General features: G+C 41.2%; 1 pseudogene; it reads left to right on the top strand.

Moving 5' to 3' along the window:
* The first annotated feature begins 14,243 nt into the window (after window positions 1-14,243).
* On the top strand, window positions 14,244-16,655 carry LOC147722635 (arf-GAP with coiled-coil, ANK repeat and PH domain-containing protein 2 pseudogene; annotated as a pseudogene).
* The last annotated feature ends 293 nt before the right edge of the window (window positions 16,656-16,948 follow it).

The following is a 16,948-nucleotide window of genomic DNA, read 5'->3' on the forward strand; positions in this document are numbered from 1 at the left end:
GAAGCAAGTTGTTTTGATCGAACCACTTCTTTTTTCTTTGCCCATCTAGTTTTCCATTTTTCTACTTCACCCCATTTCTGCAATAATGTCATTAGCTCCTTGATTTGTACCTTTTTACCTGACACATTCATGTGTTCTAGATCTTTGTCAGAAAATTCAACGCAATATGGTTTCTGTAATACTTTAGATTTGCCAATGTCAATTCCAATGCTAGCTGTTGTGTCCATTAATTTAGCATGAAACACTTTTGTGTTTCTAATAATGCTTTTACATATAAATAATAATTCATCTTCACTGAATGTATTTAATCTGTCCAATCCCACATTTCCAGCCATCATTTTCTCTAATTCAACTCTTAATTTAAATATATCCAATAGCTTTGGCTGTGACTTTGGTTTCTCTATTTCTCGTGTCCATCTGTCTATTTCTTCTGGGGTTACTACTGTGGTACTTCTCGTACCTGAGGATGTCTCCATTTGTACTTCTCTCGAATTTAGAGGAGTGTTTTTTCTGTTCGAGCTACTCTCTGGTTCTCTTATTGGCAAATCCATCAAGGATATTACTGACTCACATTCACTTGCCTGATCGTCTATTATTAAGGGTTCTGTTCTTGGCTGTACTACCAGTGTAGTCAAAACTGGAGTTTTAGGACTAGTTTGTTTGTCTCCGTACAAAGGAAAAACTGGGCCAATAGTTACTGGAATTGTCAGGGCTTCGGGACTTGTATTCAATTGGGAAATTTTCTGAATCAACTCACTTCTCTGTTTATTTAATGCTTCTCTTTCCCTGTCTTGTAATACCTTTTCTAATGAAGTGTCATGTATCACTTTCGGAACCAAAGGCGGTTTCAGAAAGGGAGCATTTGGTTTTACTGTACTTGGTTCCTCATTATAAGGGGGTGGATTTTTTATTAATAAATCCTCCAAATAGTCATCATCTGACTCACCACTAGTCATTAAATGTTTTGTTTTCTCAGTCCTTTTACTTCCTGTAGGCTCTTCTAAAGTTAATACAGGATATAGTCCTTCCACTAACATGGACTTTCTCCATTGTTTAATTAATTTTTCTCTTGTATCTTTTGGAAATTGAGGATGAAATCTACTCCAATAACCATTACTTCTAGGCCTATCTCGTTGAAAAGCCTCAGTTTCGCATTCCTCCAATGCCTCGTACTGTGTTAACCTTGGTCTAGGATCTAATTCATTCATGCGAGTTCTCAGAGTATGCAAAATCCTGCCTTTAAATGTACCATTTTCTGGAAATGCTAAAACACCATCATCTTGTGTGTACTCCATCCAGTTTTCTAACCACACACAAGTGTGATAGCCCCTTTCTAACATCATGTATGATGCGGAAGTATTTGCAGGTGGAATAATAATCCCTTCTCTTGTTATAATTACTTTATCTTTTTTGAAATATTTCTTTATTCTTTTAACAAATGACATTTTTCTCTTTTCTCCGTACATTTTAAAGGGTCTTCCTCCTATTTGCTGTTCTCTTGCAAACCCTAATATTTCCTATCAGGTCTGTTTCTGTCAAGTGGACCTATATGCGACATATATTTTTACCGGATTTTGAAATTTTCTGTTACACTCAATTGTTTACCTCAAGTGCTTCCAATTCCAGTGCGTTTATTATTTTTCTTTTACCAATCAACTATGTTGTTTCAAATACCAATAGCCATGGATTATGCGGCTTTTCTCATGAGACTGGTTCTCATGCTCTTGTGCTCACCCCTCCTTTACAATTATTACCTCAGCTACACACCCTCTGTCTCAACCAATACCTGCGGCTCTGAGTGACGTCAGCGCAGCTCCGCGACTGACTCTCTCCTTTGCAAGGTAATACTAACACTTAATTTCTTTTACTTCTATTGCAGAATTTTATTGTTTAACAATGTAAAAACATTTGCCACTGTACCTGAGTGATTAATTAAAAGGAAAGTTACATTTCATTCACTATGAGTAAATCCCTTCTGCTTACTCTTTATATACAACGAATAGATCCCTTCCGTCTACCCTTCACGCAAGCATCAGAGAACCTGCTACTCCTTCAGACTTATCCACTCTGGGATATACTAAGGCCAAAGTTTCACCAGTGAACCCCTTTGCCCTCAATCAAGCTCAGACGAACCTGCTACTCCTTCCGTGTGACCCTTTCTAGGTGATATCACACAAAAAAGTTTTGCTAGCGAACTCTTTGCTATCATTTATTCACACACTCACACAGAAAAACCCTAAATAGTGCTTCTGGTTCTACCTAACCATGCACTAATTTCCTCTAGGTAAGTGACCTCACTGCAGTGTGGCTTCCATTTACCAACTGCTATTCTGCCCCCGGGGATTCCAGACAAAACATATAACAGGTACGAACAATTTTTGGTTAATACAATAAATTCAAATTAGCATCAATATAATCAATGTGAAAACACATTTGATAGATCAATAATCAATAATCAATACATAACTATTACTACCTATCCTAACTAAACCCTAACCATCATGCTCCTACCAAAAGAATATACTGATAGAGCGCACAGGTCACCCGACTATAATACTCACCTGGGCCCATAATCAATAACCTATAACTTAACCAGGTAACCGTCGCTCTACTACCAGTCTATTTTATTTACTAGGTCCTATACCATTGACTTACCAATCCTTGTTGCTGGTACCCGTAAACTATTGGGTCAGGGAGTTAGTATAATAGGAAAAAAATGGCATTTGCACTCATATAATACCCACAGACTCTGGAAGTTTAAACTCTTTATCTAAATGTGTTAAATGATCATGATCCAAAAATTAAACACCAAATGAGTCTCAATAATGAAAATCAGAATTAACTCCTTCCATGCTCGTGACGGAACCGCTCCGTCACGAGCATCGGTTGAGCTGTGCTCATGACGGTGCTGTTCCGTCATGGCCCGCTCGGGGCGCCTGCGTGGCGGGAATTCCGCACCTGCGCTGGACGTTCCATTGAGCGGGCGGGGCCATGGCGGAACCGCTCCGTCATAAGCATGTGAGCGCCGCTCGGCCCCCCCCCTAGCGCTGCAGCGGAATTGACGCCGCAGCGAAGGGGTTAATGTATAACTATGCAAAAGATATATTATACTAAACATTTAGCAATAAGTGAAGGTAAGAAAAGGAAGCATGCTATGTAATCACAACGTTTTGAGCATTTATCAAAGGGAAGGTAAGAAAAGGAACATATATATATATATATATATATATATATATATATATATATATATATATATATATATATATATATATATATATATATATATATATATAGAGTTATATACTAATATATATATTTAAATATTAAAACATTACTCACTAATATTTTTTTTCAGAAAGACACATATTCACTGGATGGTGTCATCAGTGATGTCATGAGTGATGTCACTGACCATGTCATGAGTGATGTAATATGTGACGTCATCAGCAGTGCATTGCACGCGCAAGTTATAGTGAGTCCAACTAACTATAACGTGGAATTTCATTGGTTTTATATCAGTAAAATTTCCAGCTAACTATAACATGTGTCAAACCTATGGTTTTTTCAGTGAATTTCATAGGTTTTTTAAATGCTACTTCCTAACTATAACGTGTGTAAAACCTATGGTTGTGAATTTCATTGGTTTTTAAAATGCTAATTCAGAAATATGTCGTGTATGCAACCTATACTTTTGTCAATAAAGTTCTGGCAATATTTTTTTCGAAAACAAGCCGTTTTCTTCACTGTTCAAGTTGCATAGAGACTCCTTCTAAAGCGATACAGAATTCGAAAGTCTGTACCTGGCCTTTTTTTAAACACATTAAAATTTGTCTGTAAATAAAAATAGCCTTACTAAACTTTTGTGCGCGACCCGGTGTGCGCACTCTCAGCAACAGTTGTCAATAAAATGGATATCGCATTTCCAGGCTTTCGTGCGCGACCGAATGCGCGCACCTGCCTATATATTTCGTGAAAACTTTGCAATTTGAACTTATTGAATTTCTTCATACACCCCTCAAAGAACTTATAATACGTCAAAGAGACTGTACCTAGACTTCTTTTTTATTCTTATGAAACTTTTCAGTAAATGGAGCCGAATGTCTTTTTAAACTTTCGTGCGTTACCGGATGTACACACCTTGGTATTTTTTTTAGAAATATAAAACGTTTCATACTTTAACAATTGTGTGCTTAAATCTAGCTCAGAAGATATACAAAATCAGGATGGTAGTTGGTTCAAGCCGGACCGTTTATTAGAGGTAGATCGTCCGACTCCACCGGAGGACACCCCTAATAAAAAGGACATATATATAAAATGCGGACTAGCCGCTGTATCGTGCTAGCAAACTATAACATATAAATCATTAGAAAAAACAAAAGGAATCGAGCAAAATCAGTAGGCCACTGATGGGATCTCTTTTTGACCTCGCTAAAATAGAAAAATTAGGAACAACCCCTCATGAGAAAAATGAAACTAGTGATAGGAACCGAGCTCGACGCCATGATGGCTGCAAGACAGCTCGGCTCATCCGCCCACCCCACCCAAAATAACGACAAATATTATATAGATATACAACACACCAGCAAAGTAACAGGGTAAAACGTTTTATTAAATAACTATTTACATGGCAGCCTGCTGTAACATGAAAACAACACTTTCAATTGGTTCTTAATAGTTTCAATTCTGGAATTTACACATAGCACTCCACCCACTTCCCTCACTATCTTTTCTACTCTCAAGAGAGAACAACGTCCTACATCTTTCGGAAGACTTTGGTGAAATGGCTACCGTATCTCATTCATCTTCCGAATCTGACCAAAATGATCGACTACCTTTAATAAGAAAAAATAAATCTTTCATCTGGCAATTTTTCACTTATCCTGAAGAGCAAAAGAAAGTGAATGCACCAAAAGTAACCTGCATGATATGTGACTTGGTTCTCTCAAGAAGAAATCCAGCAAAAAAATATTCCTTTTCCATACATACCATGGTGCGGCATGTCAAACAAGTGCACCCTGTGCAATTTGCAGAGGCAACGACAAGAGCCCTGGCCCCGCTATTACCATTAGAGGTGGCCAGCACATCTTCTGATTGACGACCTGTATCTCCATCGAGTGCAGAGATGGACTTCAGATATTTAACTATATATGGTCTATAACCTATGGTTTTTTCAGTGATTTTCTTTGGTTTTTTAATAGCAAATATCAAAAGCTTTTTTCTGGAAAATGACTAAAATTAGGTATACATAAGCGGCGTTCATTTATGTTCACCAGAGCCACTGTTAAAAGTAAAGTGAAAGTCGCGAAACAGTGGCCACGCCATCTAGTCCCTTTTAGGCCCCATCATGCACGTAAGTAACAGCCATTTTCTGTGTCATGGCCTCTCCTCTGCCCCGTTTGTTGGTAGTTGCTTCAACCCGGACCGTTTATTAGAGGTAGATCGTCCGACTCCACCGGAGGACCCCCCCTAATAAAAAGGACATATAGATAAAATGCGGACTATCTGCTGTATCGTGCTAGCAAACTATAACATATAAATCGTTAGAAAAAACATGAAACTAGTGAGAGGAACCGAGCTCGACGCCATGATGGCTGCAAGACAGCTCGGCTCCGCCGCCCACCCCGCCCAAAATAACGACAAACACTATGCAAATATTATAAATATATACAATACACCAGCAAAGTAACAGGGTAAAAGTTTTATTAAATAACTATTTACATGGCAGTCTGCTGCAACATGAAAACAACACTTCTAATTGCTTCTTAGTAGTTTCAATTCTGAAATTGAACACCCAGTACATCCAGAGGTGATGTCCGACAAGTTGTGTGGGGGGATGCCTTGCTAATGCCGCCACCCCCACCACCTTCTGTAGGAAGGACTCTGGATATGCTTGGTCCCTGAGAGGCTTCGATCTCCCTGCCTTGCACAAATGTCATAAGTTCTGGATGTTGAGTGTCATACTTCAGGGTCCAAGAAACGCGGACTCGGAGGGGGTGCTTGGCTCCTGCCCCCTCCCCAAATCTTGTTCCCCTGGTATGGCCTGAGATCGCCCACGACATAGGCGGCCGGCTCCCGGGGTCAGGCGGAACCTGTTGCCTTTTGATGCCTCTTCCATTCTGGACCTTGTCCCACAATCCGTTTGACCTGAAGACACGTCCTGCGGTGCCCTGGTCCGACCATCATATATACCTGCGCCAGGAGACGGCGTGGGGTGCACTGGAAGGGAGAGGCGGCGCGAACGAGCCTCTCCCACCTCACCAGGTGGAGGTTTCTTAGCTACACCCCAGCGCTTCACTCGGCCAGCTGAGTTGCGCCTGCTCCTGCGGCACAGTGCCTCGCTCGGCCAGCTGAATTACGCCTGCTCTTGCTATTACAGCGTCTCACCCGCCATCCGGCTGAATTGCACCCACTCTTCCGATACAGCGACAGGCGGCTGCCACGGAGCTCAGGAAATGGCGGTCGGCTCCACAGACTTGGGCCTGGCCTGCAAGGATGGCTCTGGGCAACCCTGGAACTCGGACGCTTGACTGCTAGGGCATGAGCCCCATTCCCAAAAGCGTCCCCTCAGCCTTGAAGATTCTACAAGAGTCACCGAGGCCCCCGACTCCTGCAGACTTCCGGTGGGGAGCGACTGCCATGATTGCTCGCGGAATGGCCACGACGTAGCCACGAGGTGCTCTCATGCTGACACCAGCTTCAGTCTGAAACATCCAGAAACACTGTAGACTACCAATTCGATCAGTTCCGGTGGAGCCCCAACGATGTATCGCGTTGTTGCGTAATCCGTCATATGACACGCCGCGTTAGCGCACCCGGAAGTGCTCCGGGGCGCGGCGCGGAGCGCGTAACGTAAGCATTTACATTTCAGTTGGTTCTCCCTCACAATATTTTCAATGTCACATAAAAGTCACCCATCACCCACTGCCATCTCTGGCTGTTTCCATGGCAACACCTCATTCTGCACCTGGCTGAAGGCACAGGCCAAAAGTTCATATCTCAACGTTCTACAGCAAAGTAACAACACTGTTTTCCCTCCAGAAACACCTGCCTATCCACAGCTCTGTTACATGTCATTTTTTTCACACCCAATAGTACTTTTAGTTTTACATAACATTAACATGCAACGTAGTCTTCAATCTTCACGTATTAGAATCAACCAATCATTTTTTGTTTTTCAACCACACCAAGCCTCATCCATTTTTTTATCCTGACTTTCAGCTTCTAACTACCATTCCACTTCCAGAACCCATCGGAGTACGAGTTCATCTGCCTTGAAAATGAAGGTTTGGCTTTTAGGACACAGCTATATTCACTGGACTGGAAAATATGCAGCAAGCAGACGAATTTCCAACCTTCATTTACCAAATGTGAAAATAACGTGGATTGGCCAAAGAGGATTGAGATGTCACCAATTAATCCCATTGGTGAAAACTTTTATGCATCTCCCAGAACCACACCTTATAATTGTGCACTGTGGTGGGAACGATCTAGGCACATTGACTGAGGTAGGTCTGGAAATGCTTCTAAAAGACACCTTTCAACAATTGATGACACTTTTTCCTCGAACTGCCTTGGTATATTCCAATATATGCTAAAGACAGAAATGGAATTGGTCCAATCAACATTGTGCACAAATTGAGAAAGCAAGGAGACATGTAAATAAATCTGTTTCTGCATTCCTCAGAGATTATAGCATGGGTTCTATTTACCACAACGACTTGCGTTACCACATGCAAGACATCTATAGGAAAGATGGTGTTCATTTCACGGTTGAGGGAAACAGAATCTTCCTCTGCAACATCAGGCTCTGCATCGGTACTTACTTATAAATGCAGAAAACACTCAATTAACACAAGGGCTCTTTTCAGAGCCACCTTATATCAAAGCACTCAAACTTCTGATTTATCTCCATTTTCACACTCTTGTAAATAGGTGTGCGCGACCGAGTGCGCGCACCACGCAACTTTAAAAAAAATATATATATATATATTTTCGCCTTTAAGGGCCTTACTGCACACCCCGAGAAAACCTACGCAGCAAAACAATCTCTACCTTCTCCCCTTTCCATGTTCCAACGCTTTGAAATCAACAATATATTTACTTGCAATGACAAAATGGCGGTCAACACTTCCTGATTTCCTTCGAATCGAACGTTAACAGACGTCACGCAGCAAAATTCCGCTCGCGCGCGCAGCCGCTTGAGTGCGCGCACCCGTCCGCGCGTATAGATATATAATTGACTTTAACTTTAATTTCCTCAGCAACTACTGAACGGATTTACACCATTCCAAAAAAAGCGTAATCTGCGAGCCGGACTGTACAGTTTTGCCAAATTTCTTATAAATCCATTCAGCCGTTCGACCTGTAGCCGAGTCTAAAGGTCCTATGGAAAATAACATGGAGAAAACACGTTTTGGGACCCCCCTTTTATCTCAGCCCCCACTTGACCAACCCCCCCCAAACTTTTAGGGAAGGAGCGCAGCGGACCGAGCCATCTTCTTTGAGAAATTCGCTAAGATTCTTCAACCAGGGCCAAAGTTATTCCAAATAGAATGTTGAGGATTTCCTATGGAAACTAGGTCCTAACTATAACTACCTACTGGCGACCGCCAGTAGGTAATAGTCATCAGTGATGTCATCAGTGATGTCACTGACCATGTCATGAATGATGTAATATGTGACATCATCAGCAGTGGATTGCGGGTGCGCGGTATATAGTTAGTTCAACTAACTATACATGGAATTTCAATGGTTTTGTGTGAGTAAAATAAGGTTTTGTAAATGCGAATTCCTAACTATATATGGTCTATAACCTATGTTTTTTTCAGTGAATTTTCAAGGTTTTGTAAATGCTAATTCCTAACTATATATGGTCTATAACCTATGGTTTTTTCAGTGAATTTTCAAGGTTTTGTAAATGCTAATTCCTAACTATATATGGTCTATAGCCTATGGTTTTTTCAGTGAATATATATATATACATACGTATATAAACATATATCATCTGTATATCTATATAAATACAAACATAAATGCATGCATACATATACTTATATGCATACAGATGCATGTTATTTACATGAAAGTTGAAAAAACACTAATAAAAGCAAAGCTAAAAAGCCACCTCATTACAAACAGAATGGCTTTAACTTAAACGAGGGCGAGATCTATTGCATTTTCAATGCTTGTTTACTTTGGTTCCATCAAGAAGGCATTCAGATGTGTCACACATTTGCCATAAATTCTGAATGTTAGCACTCTAGTTGCACATTAGATCACTGTAGTAAAGCTACTGCTCACCAGGGACGTCTGCTGCTGGTATTCAAAGTGCATGTTTCAGTCTGCATGTCAGAATTTTTTTCATGAAATAGAAGAGGATTTGAGAAGTCACTCAAAATGATCCCTAATATTTCTTTCTGAAGCACTAATCATACTTTCTATGGCAAAATTAACCCCCTCATGTTGTTCCTTTTTAAATTGAGTGTTTTCAGACTTACCACTTCATTCCAATCAAGATGGCTTCTGGTGTGCCATACTTTTGTCATAAGTAAGACTGTTAGCGCTCTAGTTGTTCTTTAGAACACTCTGGGACATTCTGTCATTGGGCTATACTTGGGGTACATCTGGGTGATATTTGGGCTACATTTAGGCTCTTTTGTCTCTGGTGGCCATCTTGGGAGACTGTATGTCAGAATTTTTTAATGAAATTGAAGAGGGTTTGAGAAGTCACTCAAAATGTGCCCTAATTTTTCTTTCTGCAGCACTAATCATAATTCATATGGCAACATATACCCCCTCATTTTGTTCCTTTTTAAATTAAATGTTTTAAGAGTTACCACTTTATTCCAATCAAGATGGCTTCAGGTGTGCCATACCTTTGTAATAAGTAGGACTGGTAGCGCTCTAGTTGTTCTTTAGAACACTCTGGGACATTCTGTCATTGGGCTATACTTGGGCTACATCTGGGTGATATTTGGGCTACATTTGGGCTCTTTTGTCTCTGGTGGCCATTTTGGGAGACTGCATGTCAGAATGTTTTAATGAAATAGAAAAGGATTTCAGAAGTCACTCAAAATATGCCCTAATTTTTCATTCTGCAGCACTAATCATACTTTCTATGGCAAAATATACCCCCTCATGTTGTTTCTTTTTAAATTAAATGTTTTAAGAGTTACCACTTTATTCCAATCAAGATGGCTTCAGGTGTGCCATACCTTTGTAATAAGTAGGACTGTTAGCGCTCTAGTTGTTCTTTAGAACACTCTAGGAGGCTGCAGTAGAACACAAAGGAATCAACTGACAGTCTCTGTCCTTGTTGGATGTACATGTTTTACTGAGAATGTCAGACTTCATTTTCAGATGACTGAGAAAGATAATGTGAATTTACAGAAAATATGCTTTCAGTTTAGCTTATAGATCCCCTTCCAAACCACTGTGGGAAAATCATGAGATATTAGTTTTCTTTCAAACAATATTCATGATATCACAGCAGAAGGTTTTTTCACATGGTAAAATCACCTTAGAACCCACCACAATTCCTAAAACGAGTATGGTACCATCAACAAATGATATATAATGTAACTAAAGTCCTAAAACCCTCTATTAACTACAATGCTTTTTAATGAGGTGCTATCATGTATATTGGTCCCAAGATGGCTGCCAACACTTCTTGGATGAAGTGCTGACAGCCAATCAGATCAGATGTGTGGTTAGGCTCCGCCCAGATATATATCTTTTTTTGAACATAAATTACTCAAAATCCACTGGAGCACATATATTGAAACCTAGCAAAGGCACATCGGGCTAACAGTCCCTACAATTTTGCCAAGTTTCGTGCAAATCCATTCAGCCATTCGAGCTAAAAGTGAGGCCAACCGCCCTATGGAAATTAACATTGGAAAAATGCGTTTTGGGACCCCCCTTTTTTCTCGGCCCCCCCTCGATGAAACCCCCCCAAATTGTCAGGGGCTGCGCAGAAATAAAATGTTCCATTTTCCTGAAAATTTCAGCCAATTCCGTCCACAAACGCCAAAGTTATTAGACATAGAATTTTCAAAAATTCCATAGAGAAAAAAACCTAACTATATATACCTACTGGCGACCGCCAGTAGGTAATATATATATATATATATATATATATATATATATATATATATATATATATATATATATATATATATATATATACACATGTAATCAAAGCTTCACGTTAGCGACGGTAAAGAGTAGGAACAAAAATACAATGACAAACCCACACAGATTTATATTTACCTAGAATGGTGTGAAGACCAACCCTGGCCACGGGTCAGTTAAGGACAGAAATCCCCAAAAGTTGCAGTTGCCAGTAGGCCAGCAGGTGCAGATCAGAATCAGGACAGGGAAAACCAGATTTGGATCAGGACAGGACCACCAAAGGTTAAGACCGGCACCCGCAATTCAGTTGCAATGCCTGCGCTATTCCCTCTCTGCAGCTAACAGCCAGAACCCTGATTGTGTTATCGAATTCACCGACAAAGTGCTTCTCCAGCACCTTAGCTTCCCTGATCCCGATTGGGTCAGCGAATCTTCTGACAGAGTGCTTTGCAGCAGCTCTGGTCTTGATCACCTATTGAGTGCGTTGGGTCAGTGACAGGTCAGCTATTCGGACAAGTCGGACAAATGAACTAGCTAGGCCTACCCTAGTTATACTATTTTCAGGTCAGTGTACCACCCCTCAATGTTAGAAGTGTAAGGATCCCCAATTTTGATTGGACAAGGAATGAGGAGAGGTCATCACACCATAGCAAAAGAAACTTTCTGCATCTCATATTTAAATTAACGTTCCCGCCCATCATTTTATTTTTCTCATGACATCTTTATTCCACCCGACAATGAATGTTCTATTAGTAAATTAATTGTAATAACTTTGTATATTATAGCTTCCTCTGACAGAGGTAAAGGGTTAGCTTCTCACGATTTTCAGAGTTCCTTCTGATGTTGGCAGTGGTTCAATGCCATAGCTTGTAGACGTGGGTGAATTTCAACACTTGTGCAGTGTGGGTTTTCAAGATGGAGTTACAGCACATCCCAGGCCCAAAATACGATACATGCAGGAAAAGAAAAGAAACAATTTTTGAACAGAGAAATAAATGAATGCACTGTATACCACTTGTCTCTACTTTATTCCCATTATTTTATTTGAACTATTGCATTAGAAATTTGGCAGAATGAACATCTTAGCAAAAGCAGCAGTGCAAGCTTCATGCATGCGGTTATACAAAGAAGCCATTTTAATTCTAGTGCGCAGAAGCGAAAGTTTTCCTCCAAGCGAAAGATACATCATGTCACATGAGTATCACAGACGCATGCGCAGTAGAAAATCCCACGTAGCAGCAGCCTTTTTAGTGCAAGCAGATTATCGTTAGTAAAACACATATGCAAGCTTCTTCTGGATACCCAAATCTTTATGTGAAATGCGATATTAATAAAACAAACATGTTGATTAATACATTAACGTTATGTCGAGAGGGCTGATAACAAGCAAGTCAAATTACATGCGAATCCTTGCTCCATCAATATCTATTGATTGTTGTTATGATTTGCATTTTACATTTTGATTATTTGTTTTTCTTTATTTGCTGTATTATTGGTTTGTATAGTGTTTTTCATTTTCCAATATAAAATGGGGGATGTGTAGTATGTAAGTAATATTCATATTTGATGACACTATATCTTTAAAGAATGTTTTATGTGTTAAGTTCTTATTCTCATTTGATGTGTTCTGGAATGGTTACGTTCCGTGGAATATTGCCTCAGACCTCGACATGTGTAGTCGTTGGTTTTCTCTCTCCTTCTCAAATAAAACCCCTAACTTTAATTTACAATATGCTAATTGGATCTCTAGTTCATTTTCTTACATTTAACTAAGAGATCCATTACTACATTGTGCTTCTCTAGACACTCTTAAAATATACTGCCCACCAGTATGGATGACATGTGATTCCTACACCTTGTAATCTTCATTGGCTTATGTGACATTCCCTGTAGGCTGATTTACATACTTGCCTGATCGTTTGTCTCTGTATAATGTGTGTGTGATGTAAAGTACTGTGACACCCAACACTAATATGAGTAGAGATATACAACAAATGAAATGCATAAGAGAGAGTGGCTACGGAGAGATGAGGGGCACTGGAAGAGGGTTTTAGTGAGGAAGTCTGAGGAGGAGGTCAATAGGGTGCTACGGAGAGATGAGGGGCGCTGGTGGACAGTGGCAGTGAGGGAATCTGAGGAGGAGATCAATAGGGGGGGCTACGGAGAGATGAGGGGCGCTGGAGGAGGAAGGCAGTGAAGGGATCCAAGGAGGAGGTCATGAGGGAGAGCCCGAGAAGTGTCACTTGCCTGATACTCTAACATCAGAAACATTCTCTTTCCATCAAGGGGACATTACATGAAAAAGAAAACTTTTTGAGAGTGAGAACATTTAGAGAGCGATTTGAATGGAAAAGTAATGAGCTTTACTGGCCCTTCCTTGTAAGACTTAGGAGAGATAAAGGAGGGCCCTGAAGCAGGCCTGCAAAGACATATAAGTGACAAATCTGGCCCGCCGTGGCCCACCCAAATGCACACTTGGCCCACCCTAATAAAAATTCCTGGAGCTGGGCCTGGATACAATTAAGATGTGTGCTTATGTGTTCCTTTGAATTTAATGTGATGTTCTCTGGTGATGTATTAGTCTAAACTGCTGTTCCTCATGTACAAAACGTGGCCATGGACCCATACCTGCTGACTGCAGACCTCACTCACTCTTAATGGTTTCTCTTTCCAAGGCCCCCGGATGGAGCCAGTGTAAAAGAAAAAAATAAATGTCCCTAAAGTAAAAACTGTCAATCAAGAGCTGTATTGATCTATTGATTTTTGGACATTATAAACATCTTGTTTTACAGAATCCACAGTCCTAATTAAGGCATCTGTGAGGTGCTAATAATCTGTAACACGTTCAATAGTATATTAGTTTAGCAGACAGGCATCCCTTATTGGCAAAGACTCTGGGGAGCAGGAGTGTCTTTGCTTGCAGAAACCTTGCTTTAAAATGGACCTTTGTGACCAGACAATGGAAAAAACAGGTTTGCCTATGTACAGAAAAATTATTATAGACCACTACCTCCAATGATAAATTGCCTTGTTCCTGAAAATGCAAATACATTGCTGCCTCCTTATTCCTGCCCTCACCTTGATCACCCGGGAGGGGCTGAGGCGACAGCATGAAGGGGGCCATTGATTTCGAGGATTGCTTGAAGGACTCTCCTCGATTCAGAGCCGCTTTGAAGGAGGTTGAAGGTGATGTGACGGGACTGGAAGTGAAACTTGATAAGCTTGTTAAGCTATGTAGTGGCATGATTGATGCAGGCAGGGCCTTTTGTGCTGCCAACAAGCAATTTATGAATGGCATGCGGGACCTGGCACAGTATTCGAGCAAGGATGTGGTGATTGAGTCTAGCTTGACCAAGTTTTCAGACTGCCTCCAAGAAATGATCAATTATCACACAATCCTGTTTGACGAAGCTCAGAGATCCATTCAAACACAGCTCCAGATATTTATTCAGGACGATCTTCGAAAATTCAAAGATGCAAAGAAGCAGTTTGATAAGGTCAGCAAAGAAAAAGAAAATGCTCTAGTTAAACATGCCCAAGTTCAAAGAACAAAACTGCACGAGGTGGAGGAGGCAACAAACACCTTAATCGCAAAAAGAAAGTGCTTCCAGCACATAGCTTTGGACAACGTCCTTCAAATCAATGTTCTTCAGTCAAGGCGGAGGACTGAAATTTTAAAATCGATGTTGTCCTTCATGAAGGCCCATCTCGGCTTCTTCCACCAGGGCTGCGATCTCTTCAGTGAACTTGAACCGCACATGGAAGAGCTTGGTTCACAGCTGGATCGGCTTGATGTGGATGCAGCAAAGCAGAAGAGGGATATGGAACAAAAACACTCTACTATTCAGCAGGAGGATTTCACCAACGATGATCTCGGACTTCAATACAATGTTGATACTGCTAATGGCATTGTAGTGGAAGGATTTCTCTTTAAAAGGGCCACTAATGCCTTTAAAACGTGGAACAGGCGCTGGTTCTCAATACAAAACAACCAACTGATATATCAGAAAAAAATGAAGGAGAACCCCACAGTAGTTGTTGAAGATTTACGGCTCTGCACAGTTAAACACTTTGAAGACATAGAAAGACGTTTCTGCTTTGAAGTAGTCACACCATCAAAGAGCCGCATGCTACAGGCTGACTCAGAAAAGCTGCGACAGGCATGGATTAAAGCTGTCCAAACCGGCATTGCTGCAGCATATAGAGAAAAGAGTGATGAGACGGAGAAGCTGGATAAGAAATCTCCACCTTCCACAGGAAGTCTGGACTCTGGCAGCAAGGTGGAAGAAAAATCAGTTCAAGGTGAAAGTGCCTTACAGCGGATCCAGTGTACCGCTGGAAACTTGGTCTGCTGCGATTGTGGTCTGGCGGATCCGCAATGGGCCAGCATCAACCTTGGAATCATCCTGTGCATTGAGTGTTCTGGGATACACAGTAGCCTTGGTGTGCACATTTCAAAAGTAAGGTCACTAACGTTAGATACATGGGAGCCTGAAGTACTAAAGCTGATGTTTGAACTGGGAAATCAAGTTATTAATCGAATATATGAAGCTAAATTGAAAACCCTTGGAGTAAAGAAGCCAGACAATGAAAGTCCAAGAGTGGAAAAGGAGGCATATATCAGAGCAAAGTACATGGAAAAGAGGTTTGTGAACCAGGACTGCATTGCTTCACACCCTCCTGATGGACAGAAAAGGCCTTATTCCCAGTGCAAGAACGAAGACCTCAGTGGTTCTGAGAAGTCCCTAGCATCACAGGATCACTTCTCAACATCTGCCAGAAGTTCAGTGAAAAGCAACGACAGTGTATTCCACTTCAGCTCAGAAGGCATTCGAGAACTTCTTGCCTCTATTGTATCCTCAAACCGTTTGCATCAACCAGTCCTAGAAGTCGGGAAGCCAGATTCTTCAGTATTTCAGGATTCAAAAAAGTTTCATCCAGGGCTGCGCCTTTATCGAGCTGCGCATGAGAAAAGCCTTCCTGATATGGCAAAAGCATTGGCACATGGAGCAGATGTTAACTGGGTGAATGCAGAGGAAAACAACGCGACACCCCTCATTCAGGCTGTGCATGGGGGCTCTTTGGTCACTTGTGAGTTCCTGCTGCAGAATGGTGCCAATGTTAATCACATGGACCTGCATGGCAGAGGACCCCTGCATCATGCAACTGTTTTAGGGCACACCGGGCAAGTCTGCTTATCTCTGAAGCGTGAGGCAAATCAGCACACCAAAGATGAAAAAGGAAAATGCCCCTTGACTATTGCACTTGAAGCTGCAAATGCTGATATTGTAACCCTGTTGCGAGTGGCAAGAATGAATGAGGAGATGCGGGAATCTGAAGGACTATATGGACAGCCGGGTGACGAGACCTACCAGGACATAATCCGTGATTTTTCACACATGGCATCCAATAATCCTGAGAAATTAAACCGTTTCCAGCCGTCCGATACACCAAAGTTTTCAAAGATGTGGAGGAGAAAAGTGCACCCTTGTCCTCACCCACACCTGGTGCTTCCGGAGTAAAGTGCCTGGTCCCTTGCTCATTGCCTGACTTGGGAACATTAGTTTAAGCACCGAACAGTCTGGAACCTCCAACAGCATTTGATTGACACAATGAATATAGGGTCCTTTATATACAGAAAGACACCACAGGGCCCCAGAAATATGGATACCTCAGAAGCCAGTCTAGCAAAGTGCTCCTTGGTTCAATTGTATCAAGTTACCACATGTTCCTACTGTCCATCTATTTCACCTTGTGGTACCTCGGCGGAAGGATACACAGATTTGAAGTCTTCTCATATTAAATCCTAAGTGAA

The sequence above is a fragment of the Lissotriton vulgaris genome, chromosome 4_1 (assembly GCF_964263255.1).
Source record: "Lissotriton vulgaris chromosome 4_1, aLisVul1.2, whole genome shotgun sequence".
In the NCBI taxonomy this organism is placed as follows: Eukaryota; Metazoa; Chordata; class Amphibia; order Caudata; family Salamandridae; genus Lissotriton; species Lissotriton vulgaris.